This window comes from Ambystoma mexicanum, chromosome 11, assembly GCF_040938575.1.
Source record: "Ambystoma mexicanum isolate Mex_15411 chromosome 11, UKY_AmexF1_1, whole genome shotgun sequence".
Taxonomy (NCBI): domain Eukaryota; kingdom Metazoa; phylum Chordata; class Amphibia; order Caudata; family Ambystomatidae; genus Ambystoma; species Ambystoma mexicanum.
The window spans coordinates 13,660,480-13,685,490 of NC_090934.1; positions in this window are offsets into that span (position 1 = coordinate 13,660,480).

The following is a 25,011-nucleotide window of genomic DNA, read 5'->3' on the forward strand; positions in this document are numbered from 1 at the left end:
GATCATCCAGCCTGACGCTGCCCTATGAGTTCTTGCAGCAGATCATCTAGCCAGACGCTGCCCTCAGAGGCCTCCCAGCTGATCTTCCAGCCTGATGCTGCCCTATGAAGTCACCCAGCTGATCATCCAGGAGGTTGCTGCCCTATGAGGTCTCCCAGCTGGTCATCCAGCCACACGCTGCCCTCAGAGGTCTCCCAGATGATCATCCAGCAGGTTGCTGGCCTACAAGGTCTCCCTGCAGATCATCCAGCCAGACGCTGCCCTCAGAGGTCTCCCAGCTGATCATCCAGCAGGTTGCTGCCCTACAAGGTCTGCCAGCTGATCTTCCAGCCCGACGCTGCCCTATGAGGTCTCCCAGCTGATCCTCCAGTGTGATGCTGGCTTACGTAGTCTCCCGGCTGATCATCCAGCAGGACGCTGCCCTGCAAGGTCTCCCAGCAGATCATCCAGCCAGACGCTGCTCTCAGAGGTCTCCCAGCTGATCATCCAGCAGGTTGCTGCCCTACGAAGTCTCCCAACTGCTCTTCCAGCCTGACCGTGCCCTATGTGGTCTCCCAGCTGATCATCCAGCCTGACGCTGGTTTACATAGTCTCCCCGCTAATCATCCAGCAGGACGCTGCCCTGCAAGGTCTCCCAGCAGATCATCCAGCAGGTTGCTGCCCTATGAGGTCATCCAGACAGATGCTGCCCTCAGAGGTCTCCCAGGTGATCATTCAGCAGGTTGCAGCCCTATGAGGTCTCCCAGCTGATCATACAGTCTGATTCTGGCCTACGTAGTCTCCCAGCTAATCGTCCAGCAGGACGCTGCCCTGGTGAGGCCTCCCAGCAAATCATCCGGCCTGACCTGCCCTATGAGGTCTCCCAGCTGATCATCCAGCAGGACGCTACCCTATGAGGTCTCCAAGCTGATCTTCCAGCCTGACTCTGCCCTATGAGGTCACCCGGCAGATCATCCAGCAGGTTGCTGCCCTACAAGTTCTCCAAACTGATCTTACAGTCTGACTCTGCCCTATGAGGTCACCCAGCTGATCATCCAGCAGGTTGCTGCCCTATGAGGTCTCCCAGCTGGTCATCCAGCCAGAAGTAGCCCTCAGAGGTCTCCCAGCTGATCATTCAGCAGGTTGCTGCCCTACGAGGTCTCCCAGCTGATCTTCCAGCCTGACGCTGCTCTATGAGGTCTCCCAGCAGATCATCCAGCCTGACGTTGCCCTATGAGGTCTCCCAGCAGATCATCCAGCCTGACGTTTGCTTACGTAGTCTCCCAGCTAATCATCCAGCAGGACGCTGCCCTGCAAGGTGTCTCAGCAGATCATCCAGCAGGTTGCTGCCCTACAAAGTCTCCCAGCTGATCTTCCAGCCTGACGCTGCTCTATGAGGTCTCCCAGCTGATCATCCAGCCTGATGCTGCTCTATGAGGTCTCCCAGCTGATCATCCAGCCTGACGCTGCTCTATGAGGCCTCCCAGCTGATCTTCCAGCCTGACGCTGCCCTATGAGGTCTCCCAGCTGATCATCCAGCCTGACGCTGCCCTATGAGGTCTCCCAGCTGATCTTCCAGCCTGACGCTGGCTTACGTAGTGTTTATGTTTATGTTTATTATTTCTATTGCGCACCGGGTACCCAAAGGCTGACAGGCGCATACAACAAAGAAACAAACAATACAAACAATTCTTAGAGCAAGAACAAAAATGAGCAGCAGGGGAATGTGTCATCAACACAATACAAAGCAAGCAACAAAAAAAGCATAACGTAGGACAAACCGCCTTAAGCCGAATAAATAATCAGACAATCAAATTACAACAAGTGGATCCCCTCGGCATATATCTACACAGTCTTAGGAAGGCAGGTAGGGAACTGGACCCACACGCCACCAAGACACAGTCTTTATTGTCATATGTATTCCAGTCTCTCAGGTCCATCCTACGGAGGATTTTAAGATCTGATAACCTGACCACACCCGGCCCCGTTCTTTGTCTAAGCCAGGCTAGGACTTTGAGTCGTAGGTCTTCTTTGGATTCATGCCCCTTAACCTTGCTAATATTAGTGATGATCAAATTTCTCGGGTCTAAGACAAAATCCTGAGTGTTCATGTCTTCTATCTTAGGCATCTGGCATTTTCTAATACGCAGGTTCTGGGAGGAGCCCAACTTTGGGGGGGGGGCATTCAGTTGATTGTAGGTTTCTTGACCAGATTTCTGTGCCACTGCTGTGATAGCAGCAACTGGTTCCAAGGTAGGAATGACAGTGAAGGACTTTGTAGTTAAGCTACTTTTATTTATCGGAATACTAAGTGGTGTCTGAGCTACCTTCCTGCAGTGGTCCGATTGCGAGGCCTTATCTAGTAGTTTTTTTTTTTAGGGTTAATTTGACAGGCCTTATCCAGGCTGTATGTCCCAATTCCAGCATGTAGTCAAATAGATTCATTAGTTTGTGAAGCCATATTCTTGCTCAAGGATCTTGGATCCACCACAAGTTTACTAAGTGAGTTTACTAAGAGTCCCAGATCAAAGGGGCTTGTACAAAGCAGCAACTCTTTGGCAATACTGGCCATAAAGTCCAGCCAATGAACGATAGATTGGTCAAAGGAGGACGAAAAAGATCCTGGCTCCTCTTGAGGGTGCTCAATAGAAGACTTCAAATACTCCATGTTATTTCCTATGGGGTTCTCACGCCCCTCATGAACAGGAGGGACAGCGGAATTAATAACGAGCTCTGTCGTGATACTATTCTCTCTTTTTAAACCACACTTTGGGGCTGCGAGGGCTATGGGCAGTTTAGGTCCGGAGCGCCTATTCCGCAATCTTCGTCTTCTCTGGGTGCTGAGGGACAGAACCTCCTGTACCCGATCTCTTGTAGGCGAGGATAAAGAGGATGCAAGGCCAACCTGGCCCGATTCCATATCAAACTGACTTGTGGGACCTTAAGTACTACAGATAGAGGAAAAGAGGAGTTACTCCTGGCTCCTTAACATTGAATAATGGAGACCCCACTAAGGTACGAGTAACCAGAAAATGAAGTGTTCCTTCCACAGGTATTAAACAATACACCAGCAGGGTGAGCGGCTCACTCAACGCGTGCACAGCCCCTATCTCCAGGGGGAACTACACCCGTGTGAGGGACTGCTCACCTCCTCTTAAACTGACTCGTTCCTCCCTCCCTATAGCGCCAAAAAGAGGAGTATAGCGCTCTGTGCCTTTTTCCCCCAGGACCCTGAGTATCATACCCAGCGTATCTTTCTCACCGGCCGCCGGGTCGTGTCTATGCCGGAACGTGTCTGTTAGATCTCTTAGCCAAGCACACGTACCGCTCTCGAACCTGGGCACCGATTCTACAGAGCTGGCGGCTCTTGGAACCCCTGGCCGCGGCCACGTCCTCCTCGAGGGAGCTGCGTGAAGGTGCAGCCGACAGAGACGCCGAATCACGCTGGTTAGAGAAGGGGACCTGGAAATCAGCAGTGCATATCAAGCCGCACGGCAATACCACCGCTTCCGACATTAAAAGATTCTGGATTATCTCCCAGCTAATCATCCAGCAGGACGCTGCCCTGCAAGGTCTCCCAGCAGATCATCCAGCCTGACGCTGCCCTCAGAGGGCTCCCAGCTAATCATTCAGCAGGACGTTGCCCTACGAGGTCTCCCAGCAGATCATCCAGCATGTTGCTGCCCTATGAGGTCTCCCAGCAGATCATCCAGCCTGACGCTGCCCTCAGAGGGCTCCCAGCTAATCATTCAGCAGGACGTTGCCCTACGAGGTCTCCCAGCAGATCAGCGTAACGTTATCCAGATACTTAGTGTAAAACCTTTTAAGTGGATGAAGCTTAACATATATATGTTACTGGTAAAAGCGCCTCTGCATCCTTCCATTCCTTATGGTACGGTCTGCAACCTTTGTCTCTCAAGGTTTTTCGTACTACCACTCCGCCTGCCCCTATCCAGCATAGGCAATGGGTGATGGGAGTTGTAGTGCAAAACCTCTGGAGAGCCATAGGTTGTGGACCCTGCCTAAGGAGTCCGTTTTCATGTCCTCACGATTTGCAACATTCCGGGGGTGGGGGCTTCTACTGCTGGAAGACTTTCTTCTTCGGAGGAGGTCATTCTAGATGAATGGGAATATGATCCTGGATTGCGTTCATGTCTTCTGGTCTGATGGCCCTTTCCTCAGTCATGGAGGGGAGATCTTGCCTTGTGGCGCCCCATTGTAACCAGGAAGCAGGCATACACAGGCCAGGCCACCCAATGACATGGTTTACCTTTGACCCATCCTGTGCACATCAGGAGTTGCCACTGTTGTAATGCAGTGCCGCCCTCCCTGTCCTTGACATCGGCTCCGGTAGGTGAAATTAACTCCGCAAACTTTGCAGGGGCCCCAGGCACAGTGCAATGCTGTCCAGGCGGCCCTGCTGGATACATCCAACCTGAAAATGGGTGACTGGGCAAGGCCTCCACAACTGCTCAACCCCATTACCACCCAAATGCCTGCGGCAACCCGCCCACCAATGTCCGCAGCAGAGCGACAGAGGGGTGGCAAGTCAGCGACAGGGAGACTGTTACATTCGATGACATTGGGCACCCCAAGGCCTGCAGCAGCAGTGTGGTGGGGCATATGGAGGACGAGGGGGTGGAGGTGGAAGCCCTCAACAGTGCAGCCACTCTTACCTCAGCATTTACCTGGAACTGGCAACGGCCTGGCCCCAGCATGTCTCATTCCCATCGGAGACAGAAAAGAACAGGATACGGTCAGGATGTTGTACTCCCTTTAGGGATTAGAGGAGAATTGATGAGTTTGCAATTTCATTAGTTTTCTGTTCGGAGCCTCCATTGGTATGGGTTTGCACTACAGTAGGGTGGATGGGTGGGCATAATGATCAAGTTCCCTTTGAATCATCACCAAAGTTCTGGGTAGCTTTTTTAGTTTTGGCTTGTAGGTGGCGGTGTAAGTATTGCCTGAACCCAAAATTATTGGCAGTGGTAAGTGAAGATAGGGGAGAGATGGGATGTCTATGCAACACACAGCCTATGGATGTTCAGCTTTTTACCCACCCATTGACTGTCCATGGCCATGCAAGTCCCTGTGGCCATTCCCACCTACGACATGCCCAAACACTCACCTCTGCAATCCCTCAACCCATCGAGTGCGCAGACCCCGAACAGGTCCCTGATGTTGAGAAGTACCTAAACTGTACTCCCTGTGGCCAGTCCCACACCCGACATGCCCAGACACTCACCTCTGCAATCCCTCAACCCATCGAGTGCGCAGACCCCGAACAGGTCCCTGATGTCGAGGAGAACCTAAACTTTACTCCCTGTGGCCAGTCCCACCCCGACATGCCCAGACACTCACCTCTGCGATCCCTCAACCCATCGAGTGTGCAGACCCCGAACAGGTCCCTGATGTCGAGGAGTACCTAAACTTTACTCCCTGTGGCCAGTCCCACCCCGACATGCCCAGACACTCACCTCTGCGATCCCTCAACCCATCGAGTGTGCAGACCCCGAACAGGTCCCTGATGTCGAGGAGTACCTAAACTTTACTCCCTGTGGCCAGTCCCACCCCGACATGCCCAGACACTCACCTCTGCGATCCCTCAACCCATCGAGTGTGCAGACCCCGAACAGGTCCCTGATGTTGAGGAGTACCTAAACCTTTGAATGCACCATCAACAGAAAGCAGCGTTGTTACTGAAGAACGCCCTAGACTTGCAACTGCATTGTCACTCAAAACAGAGGAAATAGCCCCTGCGAGCCAAAATATCACGCCCAAAGTGGACACCTACCAGAACTCAGGCAACTGGTCACCATCAGCCCTGCATTATGAATGTCTGAAGGTGGGATGGTCTAGGAGGTCCTCAAATCCTGATCCCAAAGAGCCTATCCCAATGAGCCGTAGCCATAGGGAACCTGGCACATCGAAGCATGGCTGCCGTCAAGCATTATTTTCGTGATACAACATGGGTCCCACTCACAAATGAAATGACTGAGAAGACCATCTCATCATATCAAGCATTGGCAACATACACCAACCAACCACCACCAGCGACCGTGTCAGACTGGCCCGTCAAGATCTGGCTGTGATGGAAGGCCATCCAATCATGCCATGCATTGGCAACATACACCAACCAACCACCACCAGTGACCGTGTCAGACTGACCCGTCAAGGTCTGGCTGGAAGTGGTAGGCCATCCAATCATGCCATGCATTGGCAACATACACCAACCAACCACCACCAGCGACTGTGTCAGACTGGCCCGTCAAGATCTGGCTGGAAGTGGAAGCCCATCCAATCATGCCATGCATTGGCAATGTACATCAAACGACCACCATCAGCGACCATGTCAGACTGGCCCGTCAAGATCTGGCTGGAAGTGGAAGGCCATCCAATCATGCCATGCATTGGCAACGTACATCAACCCACCACCACCAGCGACCATGTCAGACTGGCCCATCAAGATCTGGCTGGAAGTGGAAGGCCATCCAATCGTGCCATGCATTGGCAACGTACATCAAACAACCACCACCAGCTACCGTGTCAGACTGGCCCGTCAAGATCTGGCTGGAAGTGGAGGGCCATCCAATCATGCCATGTATTGGCAACGTGCACCAACCAACCACCACCAGTGACCGTGTCAGACTGGCCCGTCAAGATCTGGCTGTAGTGGAAGGCCATCCAATCATGCCATGCATTGGCAACGTACATCAACCAACCATCGCCAGCGACCATGTCAGACTGGCCCGTCAAGATCTGGCTGGAAGTGGAAGGCCATCCAATCATTTGTTTGTTGAAATGGTAGCTGTTGTTGAAGTGGGTGCACGTTGTCATTTGGACAGCAGAGGACAACCTAATGCTAAATTGCATCTGTATGTTATGATAGCTGTTGTTGAAGTGCATGCACTTTTCCATCTGGACAGCAGAGGGCAACCTAACTGATAAATTGCATCAGCTGAGTACAGAAACATACTTAAGCATTTTGTATATATAGATGCAGCTATAATTGGCATGCAATGGAAGTAACTGGCCATACAATGCTTAAATGGCATATTAATGGCAGTACCTCAGCCTATGTTCATTGTATTGGGTCTAACCCTATCATATTATGACGTCATCCAGGGCATATGAAGGCATCACCCTTGTTAAATGTGATTGGTATCTTAAATATTCCTATCTGCTTTAGCACCTATTTAGTATTTTCAAAATTGTAAGTTTATGTACTTTTCTGATGCCCATAAGCTACTTCTTGTGATGTCAACAGGGTTAAATAGGAACTGATGCCATCTGTGTCAAAGGTCATGTAAGATAATTTCCTGTGATGTCATCAGGTGTGTGATGTCACTTCCGTTACCCTCGAGCATTTGGTGAATTAATGTCCATGGCAACACGAAGTAAAACAATTAAGACATGCCAGCACAGCAAGGCTCTTCAAAGATATAAGTTATTTTCTAAAATTTAAATCTAATAGTTTGCATCAACATACTTTTAGCTATGTACAAACAATCATCAATTTATATTTAGCAAACCCCACACTGGACCTGACGGACGCTGGCATCAACCATGAACTAAATCAGACCAGACCTTGACCATTTTGCCACGGCTACATTTCAAGAAACCCAGGGGTTAAACAAAAACTTTAAAAAACCACCCACTACTAAGATCAACCTGCCTTGAGATGGACCCTCCAGGGTCGAAACACGTGTCGTCTGACCACACTTTAGACCATCCATCTACAACTACTTTGAATGAAGAATCACATTTTGAAAACACTGCATCTAGCGTCAGAATCTTGATGTTCACGAGATTCACCACAAACTTAAACTCGCAAGTTAGCCAGGACTTTCTACTATCAATTTATATTACACTTTATAAAAATCCGTACACCACAATCTTTATCTAAAACCTTTGATAGTTATTAAATCTTAAAACACTGAAATTATCAATAAAATTCATAGATTACTGAACTTAAATGTATTAAAAATGTTGCCACTGCTGTAGTAATACCCAAATTCTGGCCCCTGAATATTTTAGCCCACCACGATATGATTTGGTATTTATAACACGCCTGTGCACAAGTGTTTCTGGGTGGCAAAAGACAAGGAAGGGGGAGACAGAGGGAAGAGAGGACAAACGATCCTACTAGGACAGCAAAAGTGCAAGGGGAGAGGGTGACGTGCAGGGGAGAGGGTAGGGGAAAGTGCAGCCAGGGCACCATGGCTCTGAGTGAGTGCGTCCAAGCACGGCTCTGAGTAAGTGCAAGTGAACCCCAGGACTTGGGGCCCTTTTAAAACGAGGTAGCAACACTTTGAGAATGATGGGGATGCATGATTTACTCATTCATCAATAATCAAACCGACTCAGGAAGTTCCCAAAACTCAGTACTGTTTTATTAACAATTATCTAAAACAGGGAGTACAACGTACATCATCCAACGTCGCACAATCAATCTCAAACATAATATGAAAAAACAGCATTCTTATGCTAACAATTCATCACTACTGACGTCATCCTACGTGCAGTGGTCGAAGTGAGCGGGAGCGGTCGGGAGTGGTGCTCCTCTACTTTTTTAAATTACCTTTTACTGCTCCTATACTTTTATTTAAAAAAAGAAACCGTTCCAGAATGTTTTCGTTTTAAAATAAAAGTGTAGGAAGAAGTTGAAACTTGCACTTTCAGTGCACTGCACTGAGCGTTCCCCTAAACAGCAGGTGCATGTGTTTGGGGGTTTGTATTTTGTGTGGGAGAGGGCGTGGCGATGGGGTTTGCGGGGAGCGGTGCAGGCCAGCAGGGAACATAGTTCCACTACTTCTTTTCGTACACTTCGACCACTGCATACGTGGCAAGCTAAGAAAACCTACTATGGAAAATGATAGGCTTGCGGGGAGCATCTAGGTATATGTTCCATACTGTATAGGGGTCATTAATACGTTGCCCTCTATAATTGGTTGGCACGCTTGTACCCTTCTGGAATATTCCACTTGCTAGCAGCATTCAAGCTGGTTACCGCAGGTGGTAAGAGGGGTGGCCTGGTCATGCCTCCCCACCCAATTAGGCCAACATATATCATCACTCCTGCGGTCTGTCATTCAATTTGGCTTTGAACTTAGCTTTGTAGCAGCTCACTGTGCCTGAGAATAAAAGGGAGTGTGGCATGGTCTTATCTTCTGGTTTCAGTGTAGCTCTGTTCAAAGTCTGTTTCCATCTGACCATGTGACTGTAGACCGCGTTTTTAGATTTAGATAGAGGCTGTTGCAATAGTCCAGCCTAGAGAGAACCAGGGCTCTGGAGACGGTGAGCTTCTGGGGGAAGGAGAGGAAAGGAAGAATACCTTTGAGGAGGTGCAGATAGTAGTGTGACTTTGTAGAGACATCAGAGATGTGAGGAGAGAAGGATAGTGTGGAGTCGAAGATGACCCCAAGGTTTTTAGCCTTGCAGGTGGGTGCAGGAAGAGGGCTACGAGAGGCCGGCCAGAGAGCTGCAGGGAAGGAGGGAGTGGGTGTGCCAGTGAGTGAAATCTCAGTCCTACTGGCATTAAGGCAGAGGTCATTTGCGGCACACCACTCCTGGATAGCAGACAGTCAGAGATGAGGGAAGGAGAGGAGGAGGCCGAGGGTAGCCTGAAAATGAGCTGGGTATCATCTGCATAGCACTGAAAGTTGGGGCAGAGACCGGTGATGTGGTGGGCAAGGAGTGCCAGGTATTGGTTGACTGTATTGGTTGACATGTGTATCTACCCCATGTATTAAAATAGCAACAGCCTTCATCTTATCCAATTCATATACTGGAAGGAGAGTACATGTGTATCTGCCCCATGTACTAAAATGGGAACAGCTTTCATCTTATCAAACTCATATACTGGAAGGAGAGTACATGTGTCTCTGCCCCATGTACTAAAATGGGAACAGCCCTCATCTTATCAAACATATACTGGAAGGAGAGTACATGTGTATTTGCTCCATGTACTAAAATAGGAACAGCTTTCATCTTATCAAACTCATATACTGGAAGGAGAGTACATGTGTCTCTGCCCCATGTACTAAAATGGGAACAGCCCTCATCTTATCAAACATATACTGGAAGGAGAGTACATGTGTATTTGCTCCATGTACTAAAATAGGAACAGCTTTCATCTTATCAAACTCATATACTGGAAGGAGAGTACATGTGTATTTGCTCCATGTACTAAAATAGGAACAGCCTTCCTCTTACCCAACTCATATACTGGAAGGAGAGTACATGTGTATTTGCTCCATGTACTAAAATAGGAACAGCCTTCCTCTTACCCAACTCATATACTGGAAGGAGAGTACATCTGTATTTGCTCCATGTACTAAAATAGGAACAGCTTTCATTTTATCCAACTCATATACTGGAAGGAGAGTACATGTGTATTTGTTCCATGTACTAAAATAGGAACAGCTTTCATTTTATCCAACTCATATACTGGAAGGAGAGTACATGTGTCTCTGCCCCATGTACTAAAATAGGAACAGCCTTCATCTTATCAAACTCAAATACTGGAAGGAGAGTACATGTGTATCTGCCCCATGTACTAAACTAGGAACAGCCTTCATCTTATCAAACTCATATACTGGAAGGAGAGTACATGTGTATCTGCCCCATGTACTAAACTAGGAACAGCCTTCATCTTATCAAACTCATATACTGGAAGGAGAGTACATGTGTATCTGCCCCATGTACTAAAATAGGAACAACCTTCATCTTATCAAACTCATATACTGGAAGAGAGTACATGTGTATCTGCCCCATGTACTAAACTAGGAACAGCCTTCATCTTATCAAACTCATATACTGGAAGGAGAGTACATGTGTCTCTGCCCCATGTACTAAAATGGGAACAGCCCTCATCTTATCAAACATATACTGGAAGGAGAGTACATGTGTATTTGCTCCATGTACTAAAATAGGAACAGCTTTCATCTTATCAAACTCATATACTGGAAGGAGAGTACATGTGTATTTGCTCCATGTACTAAAATAGGAACAGCCTTCCTCTTACCCAACTCATATACTGGAAGGAGAGTACATGTGTATTTGCTCCATGTACTAAAATAGGAACAGCTTTCATTTTATCCAACTCATATACTGGAAGGAGAGTACATGTGTATTTGTTCCATGTACTAAAATAGGAACAGCTTTCATTTTATCCAACTCATATACTGGAAGGAGAGTACATGTGTATCTGCCCCATGTACTAAACTAGGAACAGCCTTCATCTTATCAAACTCATATACTGGAAGGAGAGTACATGTGTATCTGCCCCATGTACTAAACTAGGAACAGCCTTCATCTTATCAAACTCATATACTGGAAGGAGAGTACATGTGTATCTGCCCCATGTACTAAAATAGGAACAACCTTCATCTTATCAAACTCATATACTGGAAGAGAGTACATGTGTATCTGCCCCATGTACTAAACTAGGAACAGCCTTCATCTTATCAAACTCATATACTGGAAGGAGAGTACATGTGTATTTGCTCCATGTACTAAAATAGGAACAGCCTTCATCTTATCAAACTCATATACTGGAAGGAGAGTACATGTGTATTTGCTCCATGTACTAAAATAGGAACAGCTTTCATTTTATCCAACTCATATACTGGAAGGAGAGTACATGTGTCTCTGCCCCATGTACTAAACTAGGAACAGCCTTCATCTTATCAAACTCATATACTGGAAGGAGAGTACATGTGTATTTGCTCCATGTACTAAAATAGGAACAGCTTTCATTTTATCCAACTCATATACTGGAAGGAGAGTACATGTGTCTCTGCCCCATGTACTAAAATAGGAACAGCCTTCATCTTATCAAACTCATATACTGGAAGAGAGTACATGTGTCTCTGCCCCATGTACTAAACTAGGAACAGCCTTCATCTTATCAAACTCATATATTGGAAGGAGAGTACATGTGTATCTGCCCCATGTACTAAACTAGGAACAGCCTTCATCTTATCAAACTCATTTACTGAACATCAAATCGACCAAATCCTTCCAATTGTTCAGGAAATTAGTCATTGGCTGGCTACTCGATAAAACCAATCCCAAGTCAGACTAAGCACAATACAAACTGTATATACTGTACATACCATACAAATGTTTAACCGCATGCTCTAACTACCATTGTTTGTATATATTGTATATTACCTCTACAAATGTATAACCGCAAAATGTATATTTGTTGTACTTATTTCCGTAACCTATCCTTAAGCGCACTTTTACTCCTGGGTCTGGAGCGCTATATAAAATAAATAAACAAACAAACTGGAAGGAGAGTACATTTGCTGAATTTATTTCAAAGAAATACACCTTGCGCCACTAAGGAATCGACCTTCAATCTCAATAGTTCTTTATTTCCTCTTTCACTACCATCATTATTGAAGTTAAAACCAAGATATTGATACAAATCACCCTTAGCAGCGGGGTTTCTGACTCAAAGCAGGTAAACATAAAATAATGCAATTCCTGCTGTGTTGGAAGCGGCCTCTTCCAGTCCGAGCAGTGAGGTGCGGCTTGACACGTTTTCTACTTTCAGAGGTCCTTTCCTCCGATGTCAGCGGCTGCAAGTGAGAGTGGAGTGGAGTGGAGTGGAGTGGAGAGGCAAGCGAGAGGGAAGCCGTTGTGCTGCGGTTTTCCTGACAACTGTGATCGAGGCTTGTCAATCCTATTTGCCCACGGCACACCAGGCTCCGGAGTAGAGGTGATGGTGATCTACATACGGAGTTACTAGACGGGCTCACTAGTGGCGCTGGAGCGGGTAAGATGGGTAGAGACAGAACCGTGAGGGGAGCTACCTGATAGAAGAGTGAATTGGTGCACGAGGTTGTGAACGTAGTAGTGGCTGATATAGAGGATACTCTTTCTGCTAACTGATTTTAAAGGCTGCAGTGACTGCGGGGCTGCGCTCTTGATTCCTGAGCCGCAATATTGCCTGGTGCGATTTGGCAGAGTGGGAAGGATGGTTTGTTCTCCCTGCCTATTGTTTCCCGGATCTGCATGTGCCTGCACCATTAATACAGCCTTTCCTTTGCGGAGTGAACCAAGGAGCGTTGAGTGGCCATATCGCCTTCTGTTGGGCTGTGCTTTCTCCCCGGTGACTGTGGGATTTAGTCCTTTGAACCTGGGAATTTGCTACTCATGTTACTGAGGAGTTCTTGATCCTTGGTGCGCGAGCAGTGCATTGGGTGTTCTGCAGTATCTGCACCTACTGCTTGTCGGACGCGAGCGGTGTGTTGGGAGTGGTGGGATCTCACCACAGACTTAAACCGACCGTTGCTGCTCCTGTAAAACTGTGAGCGGCTCTCTGTTTGTGTTCCTCCTAAAACGCAGCCGGACTCTATGTACGATCTACAAAGTAGAGAAGCAGAGTTGGCTATGGCTTCTGTCCCCATCTCTGATGAGGAAATGCTACCAGCAATAGCCCTACCTCTCCCACCATCTCCGCCAGACAGAGGCCTGGCTGTCAAGCCTGCCTCATTGAAGGGGATAAGAAACCATGAAAAGAAACGATGATGCGCAGAACTTAATTACCACTTTCTTTCCGACACCATCAGACACCATGCCATAAATGTTACCCTTGCCACAGGCCCCAGCTAGCCCTTATACGAAGGAAGGCGGGTTGCATCTATGCATTTCCCCCGATGTGGAAGGATCTGTGCCTTCGTCACACAGGGACACAGTGTCAATAAAATCACACATACTTCAGTTTCCACTGCCCCCAAATATGAGGGGATGGGGGTATTCAGCTACAAAATATGGCAAACACTTTACCTGTGACTTTGTAATGAATTGGGGAAAGCACTCCAAGGACACTGCACGTAGTGAGTCAATGGCAGACACACCTCCAGAGATGTCGGCTCTAATTTTTCTCCACAGAACAGAGAAATTATGAGGGATCAGGAATGGATTTCTTCGCCGCCACCCTGTCCACCAGTACTACCACCTCAGAGACTTTCAGCTGTGATGTGTAAAATGGAGGATGGGTACCGGGAGAACAGGGAAGGCCTTTCTGACAGTCATCAGGTTCTATGTATATGAGTCTCCCTCTATGAAGGAATACAGAGAGAGACTAAATCGAACACCGTTCTCCTGGAGTCCCTCTTGTTCAGGTTTGACCATGTGAACATTCAGTGGAATCCCATAAATCTACATCATCGGCTGCTCAACAATCGACGGCAAAAGGGATTCTGCAGGGCCTGGATTTAAATCGGGCCAGAATCCAACTGGGGATAAGGTCATTGGGGACAATGTCCTGGGCCCTCTGTCTCAGGAGGCTGCCCATCCTCTGACTTGTAACGATCATAAAGATCGGACCGATGATGCCAAGTGCCAAGGAGGTCACCTTTCAGAAGCTTCAGACGTTACTATTCAGGAAGATCCTATAGATTCATCAGTTGAAGAAGTTCTAAATATGGGTTCGACAATTACATCGGGTGTTTTGAAGAAGTCTAGGGTCTATAAAAGATTGCAAGCTGCTGTAATGAAGAAAACAAAAAACCTGTTGAGTAAATCGCAGAAAAATCGAGGTGCAAGAAGTTTCTTCAAATCGTTATTGTCAAGGTCAGCGGTTAAGGAAGTTCTCTCTCAGATGGACTTGGTGGGTGCTAAAGGTGCCTCAAGTCCAGATGGTAATGTTATCCCACCTGTGACAGTTGGGCATGTGGGAAGATTAGACATGGGTCAAGGCCTGGTCCCAGTAGGGGATAGAGGTCTGCCTATTATATCTTTGCCACTTGTTCAGGCACCTCTGGCGACTGAGCCGTCGAATACTCCACTTCAGCCTTTGTCAACACATGCAAACCTTGGCGTGGTCTACCCTACAGGGGTCACCTCTGATACGTCTTCTAATCCATGTCAACCCTATGGACTCTCTCTAAACAGCAAAATCCTCCAAATGATCCTCTGGCGGTTGCCATTGAAAGCGTGATACCGGAAACCCACGGCTCAGTGCTGAATCTTTCCAATCTCCTGTCACTTTTAGAGGGGGTACCCTCATTGGCTGCACTTAAGAAAGAAGACGTTGAAAGAGTGTTCATCCTTGATCGGGCAAGACTTGAATTTGCAGTGATCATCTTAGAATCAGAATTAATGATGGACACTCTGATAAAGGAATGGGAAAGTCAGCGCTGTTTGGGGAATGACCTGTTGCCATATCTTATCAAATCTGACCAGGACAAATCGCAGAGGAACAGACAGAGTGGCAGTGAAAGTCATCTGGCTCCTATTGGGCAGAGTTTAGTGGACGTCCACGTTCTTGCCTTGAAAAAGAAAATATTGGCCTCAGAGGAAAGCTGGGACAGGTCATGGCTATTTCCGAGTTTGGCCACTTATTCAGTGACTTAGAGGCAAAAGAAGGATACTGTGATTTTCCCATTACCTCTACGTCGATAGTCTCATTTAACTGAAGAGGTCATATTCAATTATTCACAAATTGTGTACTATCTGCTTTACTTAGAAACCATTATCTTTTGCTGTTACAGGAAACGTGGCTTAAGGAGCGCCCAAACTCTGCTAGATTTGAGGTGGTGCAGTAACCTGCTTCTCAGGGGATCATAGGTCGCCCTTCTGGGGGCCTATTAACTATGATTGGAATGTCCCCTTAAATTAGAATGATCTCTCAGTATGATCTGAGATTTGGAGTTTTGGCAACCCACATTACATTCCTTGGTTTCTTCCATACAGACATGTTTGTGTTTAATATATATTGGCATGCGGCTATGGCGGCAGTAGGCGCAGTCATAGACTCTATCTTACTTTGTGTAGCACAGTGGTATATATATTTTTTTAATAACCCATTTTATTACATTTTGTAAAGATACAATACGCAACCATATAACATTGCATGCAAATGGCAGAGCAGTGCGAGCACGTATTGTTCAAATACAAGCGGTCGAAGAAGCACATACGCTGTAAGACATAGATGCAGGCAGGTCGACGAATGGTCTTTTATATATTGGTCTTGCTCAAGCAGCCCCAGACGAGGTGTTATCACGTGCGGCCTTTGCAGGGTTTCGCGGTGAGGCCCGTTGTCCGTGTTGTATCTGAGTTATAGTGTCTGTTCCCATTTTCCCCAGATTTTGTCTGCTTTGGCCGGGCAGCCTCTGGCTTGGTAGACTCGTCGTTCCATTAGGATGATGGCATCCACATCTGATATCCATTGGTCGTATATCGGGGTAATTTCTGAACCCCACAATTGCACTATGTTCCTTTTGGCAATTCCTGTGGCGGTCGAGAGGAGTAGATTTTCAAAGCGCGACATTTCTACTGCATCTTCAATGCCCAACAGAAGGAGTTTGGGGTCCATTGGGATATGGCGACACATGACTCTAGTGAGTCTTTCGCTACATTCACGCTAGAAGTGTTGTATACGTGAGCATTGCCAGAGGATATGATAGAAGGTCCCTTCTTCTAGTATGCAGCGTAGACATTTGGGGTCAGTTGTTTTCCCCCAATTTTACAGGGCTACTCAGGGATAGTATATCCTATGCAGTATCTTCAGCTGAACAAGCCGAATTCTTGCCGAGATCGCAGAGTCTCTAGGATACATCAGGGTCGAAATCCAGTCCTCGGGTAATATTGGGCCCACATCTCCTTCCCATTTCGTCTTCAGGTTCAGGAGCTCTTTCGTGGCAAATGAGGAAATAACATTGTACATTGTAGTTGTAACCTTAGTACTCACACTGTCTATGACTATATTCCTTTCCATTGGTGTGCATTCCGGCATGTCCTCCAATTGGGCCCTGTGTAAGGTGAGTGCGTGTTGTAATTGCCCATAGGGATAGTGTTTAGTGTCTGGAAGACCGTGTGTTGCCACGAGATCGAGGAACTGTAACAGCTGACCGTTCGTGAATATCTGCTGAATGGTTTGTATGCCAGCTGTTGCCCAGTTTGGCCATTCCGGGGGGTTACTGAGGCTCGAGAGGCGAGCATTGTTCCAGATGGGTTGGACTGGAGTAATCGTATCGTCCCATCCTAGGTGCTTGTGTACTTCTTTCCACACCAGGGCCGTGTGTGCTACTATCGTGCATTCAGGCGGACGAGTCTGTTTACAGTAGAGGCTTTCAATAGGGGACATGCCGTGTCGTGCAGCTGGTTCGGCCTTTATGTGCGGGATGGTCGGTTCTCCGTGAAATATGTCATTGACTGTCGCCATTTGAGTTGCCCAGTAGTAGATCTGGATGTTCGGAAGTCCTATTCCCCCCTCCCAGATTGAGCGTTGGAGGGTTTTGAGGGCAATTCTCGGGTGTTTCCCACCCCAAAGGAGTTTACGTGTTCCATCTATTCTGTGGAACTCTTCGGTGGGGACATGGAGCGGGGCATTTTGGAGGATGTATAAGAACCGGGGTAGGGCCAGCATCTTGAAGAGTGCCGCCCTGCCCAGCAATGTCAGTGGCAATGCAAGCCAGTGGGCTGCGTCTTGCTCGTATCTTTTAACTAGTGGGTGGAGGTTTTGTTTTATATAGCTGTCCAGCCCTTTAGTAATTAGAATGCCCAGGTAGCGGAACTGAGTAGTTTCAACTTGATATGGGGAACCCGATGTCAGTACGCAGTCTATCCCTTTTACCGGAAACAGCACAGATTTGGACCAGTTTACCCTGATCCCGCTAAAGGCTCCATAGTTGATTAGTATTTGCGTGACCGCAGGGCAGGAGACTGCTGGGTCTCCCAGGTATATTAAGAGGTCATCTGCATAGAGGGATACCCTACCTTCCCAGTTCAGCCACCATCTAAAGCCAGTCTACGTGGTGGTGTTTCGCAGAAGGGCTGCTAGTGGTTCCATTATCAGTGCAAACACCATTGCCGAGAGTGGGCAACCTTGTCTGGTTCCTTTCCCCAGTTGGATATTACGCGAGGGCCACCCATTAACTCTAACCTACGCCACTGGGTTATTGTATAGGAGTTGTACCCATTTTATGAACGATTCCCCAAATTACATCTTGCGCATTATTGCCCACAAGGCTTCCCAGTGAACTGAATCGAATGCTTTTTCAAAGTCTATGGCCAGCAGTGCAAGTGAATGTTGCAAGGCAGGTGCTCTCTCCAGCGCCAGATGCAGCCTGCGAATGTTCATTCTGGTGGACCTTTGTGGCATGAAGCCGCATTGATCAGGGTGGATCAATGACGTGATGACCAATTGTAGTCTGTTGGCTAGTAGTTTGGCTAATATTTTGGCTTCGCTATTAATTAGAGATATGGGTCGTAGGAGGTACATTCCTCTGGGGGTTTGCCTTTTTTGGTGATCACTATGATGGTGGCCTTGCGGAGATCTGGTGGGAACTCGCCCTGGTTTAAGGAGTAACATATTGAGCAAGGGAGTGGGTATGTCTAGATGGTTTAGTTTTTTCCAAATGTCAAGTGGGAACCCATTGGGACATGGGGTCTTTCCTGTTTGTAGTTGGGCAATGGCTGATGATATTTCCTCGGTCGTTATTTTGTTGTCTAGAGTGGCGGCTTGTTCTGTGGTGAGTGTTGGGAGGACGATATCATTCAGTATGGTGTTGGCTGCGACGTTGGTGGGGGGTTTGTAGAGGTCCTCATAGAATTCAGCGAAGCGTTCTGCAATCTCTGCATCGCAATAGACTAGATCTGCGTTCAACGTTCTGATGCACTTCACCTTCTGTTGCCCTTCTTCGCCCTTTTCCAGCCACTCTAGCATTTTGCCTGCCTTTTCCCCTGTTTCGTACAGACGTGATTTCATAGCAATATGTGCTTTTTTGGCGCAGTCTAAGGATAGGTTGTGCAGCTTCTTGTGTGCTATTATAAGGGCTCTGTTTGTCTCCGGGGTGTCACTGGCAATGTGCTCTATTTCTTTGGACATGACTTCACTTTCGGCTTCTATGATTCTCTCACGTTGCACCTTCTTTTTTTGGGATGTCCATGAGATGATTTCTCCGCGTAGGACTGGTTTGTAGGCCTCCCATAGTATCTTGGGATCGTCAACCGAGTCTGCGTTTAGTTCAAAGTAGTTGGAGGTGGTTGTCTCTGTGTTCTTGAAATTCTGGGAATCCCAGGTAGTAGGAGTTCAGTCGCCACTAGGGGGGCGGTCGTGGTCTCGCTGTTTCCAGTTCGAGTACCAGTGGGGAGTGGTCGGAGATACCTCACGGGAGGAAGGATGCGCTGCATACTTTATGGAGATTTTGGTTTGGTAAGAAGAAGTAGTCTATTCTGGCATCGAGGCGTGGGCCCCGGAATGGAAGGAATATTGTCGAGTCTCAGCGTGGAGGTCTCTCCACGCATCACACAGTCCCAGTGCTGACACGAAGGAAGCCAGTTTGGTGGTGGTTGCAGGGTTCCTGTTTCTCAAATGCGTGCCATCGAGGGTATTGTCCATGACCTCATTGAAGTCCCCTCCCAACACCCATGTTTCTGCGGGGTTTGCTGCCAGGATGGGGGTAATTCCAGTTAGCAGATCGTGAAGGAGAGTCGGCGGGGAGTACACTGCCATGAGTGCTAGGGTTTGGTTCCATAGTGTTGCTTGGACGTGTACGTAGCGGCCTCCTCTGTCTTGTAGCGTGTGCGTGATCATCAGCGGTAATCGTTTATGAACTAGTATGAGTACCCCTCTCGCACCCATAGAGAAACTGGCGTGCACCGCTGTGCGGTAGTTTGATTTTTGGAAGAATTTGCACACGTTCCCTGCTAGGTGTGTTTCGGACAGAAAGGCTATATCCGGGGAGTGCCTGTTTAGGTGCTGCAGTACCAACTGTCTTTTGATGCTGGATCCCAGCCCATTCACATTCTACGACAGGAGTTTGAGCTTTCTTTGGATTGAGACAGTCTCAGGTGTCATTGACTGTTTGGGGTATGGATTCGCACATGTGCCTCTTCGGTTTTATGTGTGGTAGATGTGTCGCGTTTGTTCTGCACAATATGCTCATCTTGCCTTTGCATGCTAAACGTTGAATAAAAATAATAAAACCAACTCCCCCCTCCCCATACTCGTCCCCCAACTGAAGCATCTGTCGTCCCGACATGAACTTTTGAACACAAATGAACTTTATACTACATCTTCCCGCCCTATGCCAATCCGGTTTTACAGTACAGGTAGTGTGGATTGGGAATAAGTTGGGGCTGGGCAGAAGAACACCGCTTTACGGTGCTCCGGGCTTGTTCTTCGTTCGATAGGGGCAGTGTTGTGGCTGGCCGCCAAACGTGTTGGCCATTGCACCCATGTGTGCAATGTGCGGTGTAGTTTCCTTGCTTTGTATTGACGGTGATTCAAACATACGGGGTACCGTCAGTTCATATTATGCTACAGCATGTTGTGGGTCCTCGATCTGTTGTTGCTGCTGCAGATCCAGATCAGGCGGCCGCTCAGGATGTGGTCTGTTACATTCTCCCCTCATTCCCCCCCACAGCGCCCCAATCGCCTTCTATATGTCTTTCGGCCCAGCTCCACGCCTCCTTAGGATCTGTGAAATGCACTGCTGTGTTCTTATGGAATATTTTGAGTTGGGCGGGACAGATTAGCCCATATTTGACACCCATTGATTGCAGGCGTTTCTTTGGTGAAGTCAGGAAAGAAAGCAATTCTTGAACCATTATATGTGACAGTTCCTTTAGATCTTGCCAGCTGCAAAATTGTATCTCTGTCCCTATAGTTTAAGAACCTCGCAATGACTACGTGGTGGTGCACTCGGTATGGGCTTGCCAGATGGAAAGCGGTGGGCTCGCTCAATAGAAAAAAACTTGGAGAAGGACTGTGCATCACATGTGTCTGCGAGCCACTCCTCAAGGAATAACTCCATGCAAGCTCCTTCTGCCTTTTCAGGAAGGCCCAGAATGCGGACGTTGTTACGTCTGGATCTGCCTTCACTGTCATCCGCTCATGATTCCAGAAGCTTTATGCGTGCCAACATGCCTGACATCTGGCGGTTCGTTCCGCGAAGGTTGTCCTCAGTGTCCAAAATCCGCTCCTCCGCCTCTCAGGTGCGAGAGGTCAGCTTCTGTAGGTCATGTCGCAACAAGGATACATCTGCACCAATGCTGTCCATTTTTTTCTCCATGGAAGTTCTAGAGCTGGCAATGGCACTCATTATGTCTCTGAGGGAAATGTTCTCTTCCGTGCAGTCCGTGTCAGACAGTGACGGCCTCTCTGGGGAGCGAGTCAGCGGTGTGGTTGCATATTGCTCAATCCTACTTTGTGTGGAGGTTTTCCTGGGCCTATCCTTCCCCATTTCTGATGTTCTAATGGAGTGACTCCGAGGGTCTATGTCTCGTCTGGGAGGAGGCGCCAGCTGGAGCGTGGAAAGCTACTGTTATTGGGGGGAGCACCCTTCACTTTTAGTGTTATGAATGCGGTGGCTGCATATAGCCATGTCGTCTATGACTTTACTGTTTCGGTTCTGCCTTATAGCGAGGATTAATCTGTGTGTCTATATGCGAAGGGCCCCCTGGCGCACTGCTAATCCATAGAGTCTTCAGCTCTGTCACACAAGCATAGTTTTGATATTCTGCCTCATTTCCTGTTCAATTGCCATGTGGCAGCGGTTGCATCCGTTTGCACAACGTGGCAAGGTCCGCATTCAACTCGCCATGCACACGCTGGTTATGTCGCTGCTGCTGTTGTAGGGGACTGCGTTTATAGTCATAGCCTCGCTGTCAGAATGTTGTAGCTAGGATGTGCAGGCCATGGTGCTTGTTAGATTACTTCACGGGCCACATTACCTGGTCCTCTGTGACCCGCATGTGTCGCAGATGGCCGGCTGTCTATATTTGTAGACTGAAGGGGCCCCCTGAAGGAGTACGTGCAGTGGGGGTCCCAGGCGTAGGGCCGTTCTGAGGGGGGGAGCGTACAGGAGTGTTACACAGGGAGTTTGACCCAAATCTCCCATCCCCCCCTTCTCCTTACCGCAGGATTGGGCCTCCAAGATTCGTCTGGAGTTGAGTGGGGGCCACCCTAGGAGTCTATCGGGCGCTCGACGCAAAGCGGAGCGCCCGCGGTGCCACCTCGGCTCCGGGCGGTTTGGTGATGTTGGGCCTGTTTTCTCCGGGGCGGGCAACAGCAGCGTGCGGGCCCGTAGACCGCCGCGAAGATGGTGACTGCAAGGAGTTTTGTCTGTCTGCGATTGCAGGTCGTCGACGACGGATGTTCGGTGTCCAGGGACACGCCACCTCTGCTCCCCGATCCTCAGCGGGGGAGGGAGTTCCCTCGACTCGGGGGATCCCACCGGCAGGAGGCGGGAAGGCACTCACTGGGACCCGCTCTGTCTCAGACAGGGAGCGGCGCCAGGGGCAATCCACCTGTTCCTACGTTCGCTCTGCAACTCGGCACGGCTCCTCTCACCTCGCCGATTTATCGCTGTTACACGGGCAGGGTTTGGCAATGGCGTGCGGCGCCCTCCACTCACCCGCAGCTCGCAGCGGCCATTTTGTTTGTCTTGCGGCGCACAGGCCCGCGTCTTGCAAGCTGTGCCGACTTGGTCTCCCAGCACCGATTTGCTCCCGAACCAGGTAGAAGTGTGCAGTGCAGGTCCCCACGTTAATGAGGCACTTTTGGTCCTTTCAGGTACGCAAAGAAAGCAGGATTATTTCAGGATCTGGCTGGCGGCCCGGGAGCGATCGAGCTCACGTCCTCATCGTCCGCCTGCTGGCCACGCCGCCCACAGTGGTATATTATTGCTCTGACTGGTCATGTGGTGGTGGCGGGTGATCTTAACTCGAACTGTATTTCACTGGGGATTTACAGTCTAATGTCTACGGCAAAAAAAGATAAGAAAATGCTAAATGGTTAGTTATGGGAAGAGTGCCTCTATCATTGAATGTATCTTTGAGGATAAGTGGCTGTTAGACAACTATTCTCTTTTTGAAGTCACTAAAACAACATACATTGTTCATTCTATCTTCACTGCTGCCTTTGATCCATTGACAATCTGAACATATAATAGCCCTTCGTTGGTAGGGGGTCATTCAGCCACTCTTAATACCCAGGGCAACCATCTTAAATGGTCAACAAATGTGCTTGTTAGTGAATCAATCACCTGTGAGTATGATTGGGGTCCAAATAACACAAGAACTGCATTCTGATCTAATGGCAGACAAGTTTGGAGGTTTTATTTTGAGTTGATCCAAATATTCCCAGGAAGGTACAAGTAGCGTCTAGGCCGTCATCCCATGTACATGTGTACAATAGGGAGTTGGTCCTTAGACGAAGAGAACTGGAGAGCTAGAAGGAGGCGCATCAATAAAAACTCTATCTCTTCCGGGGGAAAAAACTATTCAAATTAAGAAACTTGACCAAGCCTATAAGAACTGGCTGCAAGGGTCCAAAATTCATAGGCTCCAGTTAGATGGTGAACAAATATTAGATGCATTGGTGGATGCATTGGTGGATGCATTGGTGGATGCATTGGTGGATGCATTGGTGGATGCATTGGTGGATGCAATCTCCAGATCCCTTTGGTCACTGATTAACGGCTCCGTTAAGGCTCAGTAGGGTAGACTGGTGACTGCAGTCGCAGAAAAGGGCTGGATTCACCATTGTGAGGCATATTATGTTCAACCCCTGTTAATAAGAAAAGTTGACCTGGGGAGAGCGGTAACAAACGACAAACCTTTAGGTTTTGATCTTTCTCAAGAGAATCTTGTAAAATTAATAGGTGCCACTAGTAATTTGTGGGCACCAGGTCCAAATAGACTAACAAATCACCTTTTTAAGGCTAACCGAACAGTTTGGGCAGACATCCTGTTAATTCTATTTGGAGACATTATTAAGAGGGAAGCATGTCCTCCCTCTTGGGAAAGAGCACACATTATTCCCAATTACAAAAAGAGGGCTAGGTCTCGGCCAACGAACTACCGTTCAATAGCCATTCTGGACACAGACGCCAACATGTTTTCATGCTTGCTACTGGAATATCTGGAGTCTTGGGCCAGTATCCACAACTTAAAATGGCAGACGGATTTCAGAAAGGGGATGGGCACCCAACTGAATGGTCTATTGTTGAAGTGCATCTAGGGGTAGGCTTGGGCAAAGGGGGCGGGATGAGGTCTTCTTTGCCTCCATTGATCTGGCAGCAGCATTCGATGCAGTTAATCGCTCACTGTTGTGGGCAAAACTTAAGAAATGCGTTATTACTGCAGGGCTGCTTAATCTACCAGTAGTACTTCACACTAATACAATGATACAAGTAACAATAAACCAGGAAGGGCATCTGTCATGCCTGGTTATAACATATAGAGGGGTTAGGCAGGGCTGTATCTTGGGCCCCTTTCTTCACACTCTGTATATGGCAGACTTGGAACCTTTCTTGCGAGCTAGGGCATTGGCAACTCCCAAAATTTCAAACATAAGGTTGTTATGGACGGGAAATGCTGACGACTTCATTGTGTTTGATAATTCTTCCATTGCTCTCCAAAGGATTTTGAATGGTTTTCTGGCCGTTGCAAAGGAACATTCTCTAACTATCAATCTGGCAAAGACAAAGGTCATTCATTTAACAAATAGTGGGAAACAGGCTTCATTCAAATGGCACGTGGAGTCCACCGCGGTGGAGAGGATCGATTCTCTGGTATATCTAGGCTTCAAGATCTTTCCATGCAAATGGTTCGATGAAGGAAAAGTCGTATCAAAACTACTTTATGGGAGAGAGATCTGTGATCCGACTGTACTGGACTATCTCCCATTTCTTGAGGCCTTGATGCGGAGAAGAATCCTTTGTCTCTCCCCCAACCCCATTCAACACCGCAGGCAATAATTCGGTATGAATTGTGTGTAACCTCCCATAAAGCGTGAACACTTTGGAAAATATCTCTTTATAGGAAAATGCTGACACCGCTGCCAATTTCATTGTGGTGTGATTTTGCATATGCTTGTGAAAAAGGGGGTATCCAAGTGGTGGGTGAAATCAAGAGCATCGCACAGGTACTCTTGAAGGAATTGGGATGTACTGGGGTGACTTGGTGGGCACTCCTGATAAAGTAGAGCAAGATCTGTATGATTTAGGTTGGGCAAACACAGTGGACGAGTTCAATGCGTATCCACGAGTTCCATTCCTTGGTCAC